Below are 3,648 nucleotides of genomic sequence, written 5' to 3'. Positions count from 1 at the left end.
TTCTTTAGTGTAGCTATGTCATCATTTTTCTTCTTTATTAATTGATCTGTTGCTTTAACATCATTGGGATCATGTCCCAACTCTATGACAAAGTCCTCTAAGGACTTTATTCTAGTGTCTTTGGCCTGAAATGAGGCCCTTTCCAATTGAAGTTATGCTGATGTGTTATTTAGTGAGTTCTGTAGTTGATGAGCTGCGATTGCTTTGTTGGTCAATGTGGAGTAGACCATTTCACCTGTCTGCTTATGTAGCTCTACTTGATCAATTGGATGAATATATTTTGCCAAAGCTTCAAAATTAGTTTTCAAATAGTCAACCATTGATTTCGGTTGTTGAATAGTTGGCTTTAGAAATCTCATCTGCATCTTGCCTTCCTATATGTCAAAGGTTGACATTAGCCTTCTCCGGTTTGTTGGGGCCATATTTAAATAATGTGCATAGCTTTGTAGTTTTAGTCTTTCATTCCTTGCTTTGATTTCTTTGTATTTTCTTTAATATCTAGGCTTTGACCAGAAGGAGCCCTGAAGGAAGATACCTCGGTGCTCTGTTGCCTTTCTAATACTTAGGACTCTTAGGTGGATGGTGAACCTCCCAAAGGGATGGTGTGCCCACTTTCTGTCCTTTCTACCACTGTGTTGCCTGTTGTTTCCTCAGTGTACTCTTGTTTTGCATATGGGTTTAACCTTTGCCTTTTAGAAAAAGTTTGATTAATAGGCCTACTAGAAGGAGTGGCCTCCTCTCTATATCTTTTAAATTTTCTTTCCTCATTAAGAGGAGTCTACAAAATAGGAGGATTGCTCATGATTTGTTCAGGTTGAGCAAGCTCCTCTGAGATTTCAGGTTGTTTATATTCTTCTTGTTGTTGTAAAAGCTCTTGTTGTTTTGATGGCTCTACCTATTCTGGTGATTCTCGTTGTCCTGATGATCTTGCTTGGCCTGATGGCCCTGCTTGCTCTGAAGTCTGTCCATTGTGTTCCTGTGACTACCTTTGAGATGGAGTTTCTCCACGCAGCTGTACAAATAAACCTTCATCAAGCCTTCTTTCTAAATCCATCAATACATTATCAACTACAACCTCTGTACTATATTGATCTACTAATGTGTTTACCACCCATTCAGATTGATTGACATACTGTTCAATTTATGGGATCCTATGGTGGATGTAAGGAGATTACTTATTTTTTTGTATCCTATTACAAATAAAGCTGTGAGGATCATAGGTCCACTTGAAACTCTGTTTTAATCTCAATCTCTAGAGGGTTTCTTCTGCCTCCTTTCCTGATTCTCTACTGTTACAAATGAATGGGCCAAGATGATCTTTGATTCTTAGTTGGTCCTTCTTATTGGTTTTAACAAAATGAATCTCATCAGAATTGATCATTTGCCTGTAGTACTCTAGAGCAAAAAATCTCATGGGGAGATACCTTGGCATTTTGTAAGGTGGAAACTCACATCCATAGATTCTAATCTCTGTATGGTTTTGGTACAAGTACCAATCCCCTACTTTGTATTGCTTTGACAACTGCAGGATCCTCCTGATGTCTGCACTGATTCTGGGAGGAGGGCTTCCTAGCAACATGGTAGTCACTGGGTGTACAAATAGATCAATGAAATCTGTATATGGGTAGGGAGAATTAGACATGTGGAACAGAGGGGTCCAGAAGACGATAGATCTAGGATTCCCTTTGGTATCGAGTTTTTGGACAGAGAAGGGAAACTTATCAGTGTAATAATAAAGAAATAAATGGTACAAGACTGATGAATATTTGAACACCCTTTCATTTTACAATCTCATAAATTGATCATGCATCCTATCTGAGATGAATTTTACATAATCAAATTTGACTGCAGGAGGCTGGCTAGGGATAAAAATAGACATGTAGGCAAAAATGATATCATCTACATATTCACTAGTGGTAAAACCTAAAATGCATGATATCATTGATGTGATATCTTTGCCCAGATCAGAAAAGTAGGACGACATATAAGGAGGGGGGTCCCCTGGCATGTATTTTTCTTCAATAATGAAAGTCTGGAAGATTTGAGTACTTTTGGAACTATATAGCTTGGAAAATCTTTCAATCAAGTCAAAAATGGTAAGGGGGTAAGGTTTTCACAAGGCTGTAACTATAAGATCTCATTTATGGATTCTGCAGTGATAGTGAATAGGACTTTATGATCTAGGGGCATTACAACTCTCATGATAGGGTCATAGTTTGCATGACAGTAGTGAACAATTTTCAGGAAGACATGAATAGTAGGGAATTGATATTTGGGTAGGTTTGATTCCAAAAGGTCTATCTTATCTACATGGTTCAGGTAGTTATCTTGGTGTCTGCAATGTAATTTCAGAGGGGATTCTTCAAAGGTGAGGTCTTTAATCTGAAAATCTTTGTCATCCAGGGGAAGATGGTCTAAATCTCTGCAAGGAGTAGTAATTGGCATGACATTCAAAGCAATTAGGGCTTCCATCTTTGGTTCTTGTGGATTCAAAGATGGGGGAAAGGATTTCAGGGAAATTGAACACAATTGGTCTATTTCAAAGTGTTTCAGGAATATCAAACAACTTAGCTTACTAAATTACTTAAGTTTTAAAGAAATTTAGCTCAGGCTAGGCACGAAAACATGGTTTCTCAGTCGAAAATAGGATAAATACCTAGTTTCGATTGTTTGAACGGTAAAATGGTGGTTGTACACTGTTTACAGGAAGCACATAGGTATGCACAGTGGTCTGGAGTTCAGCGGCTATAGAAGGTTGATGGTTGGTAGCAGGTTGACAACTTGAACGTACTCTATGTTTCGATGGAGAACAAAAGGTTCTTTTCTTGGTAAAAACAGAAACAATGAGTATTTTTGGTTTATATGCAAAGTTAAAGATTTTGGAAGGTATAATGGAAAACGAAAGCTGGTGCCAACTGACGGAGGTGATGTTTTGTCGTGTAGTGGAGGTGGTAAGCGGAGGCAGTAAGCAGAATCTATCGCACCACTTTTGGAGACTTGGGGGTATTGGGAGAGGTCTACCCGATGCCATTTATCGGGCAACACATACCAGTGGGGTGAATAGTAAAACCGCTCACATCAGGCAGGTAAAGGTCAGCATTGGAGGCTTCCCGATATGAGTGACAACCGTTAGATCTGAAGGGGTCAAATCATACGGTGATCGGGAGTTTGATTTGATCGGTGGGTTAGTGGAGGGGCACGACGGGATTTTAATTACAGGTTAGGGCGCCTTAGTGACATCGGGGGTGATATGATTTGATGAGGGTTATTACTTAATCATTGTTTGATTAATTAATCCCACTTTATATGGCAGAGGGTTATGGCTCTTAATTTGTCGCAAATCGACTAATTAATCCATTTTATTATTTACTATTTATGGTTTATATTTCAAACCACGAGGCGGTATATTTAACACTTGGGATTTTAATTAACTAATACAAGAAAGGGGTTTAGTTTTGGAAGTTAAATATAATAAAAGTAAAGTTAATATGAAATGGAAGCGAAAAGAGAAATTGCACTAACTATGATATATTGACATTTATACATACATATTTACACATCATAACTTAGGCTTAATGCTTTTTTATGGGTTTTTATGTAAACAAAGGGGGTTTTAGGTAAGGTTTATTACTTTTCCTAGGTAAATGA

Source organism: Pinus tabuliformis, chromosome 8, assembly GCF_031772625.1.
Source record: "Pinus tabuliformis cultivar Carrire ecotype Pingquan chromosome 8, CPIR1, whole genome shotgun sequence".
Taxonomy (NCBI): Eukaryota; Viridiplantae; Streptophyta; class Pinopsida; order Pinales; family Pinaceae; genus Pinus; species Pinus tabuliformis.
The sequence above is the reverse complement of the archived record's forward strand: the minus strand, read 5'-3'. Positions refer to the sequence as shown.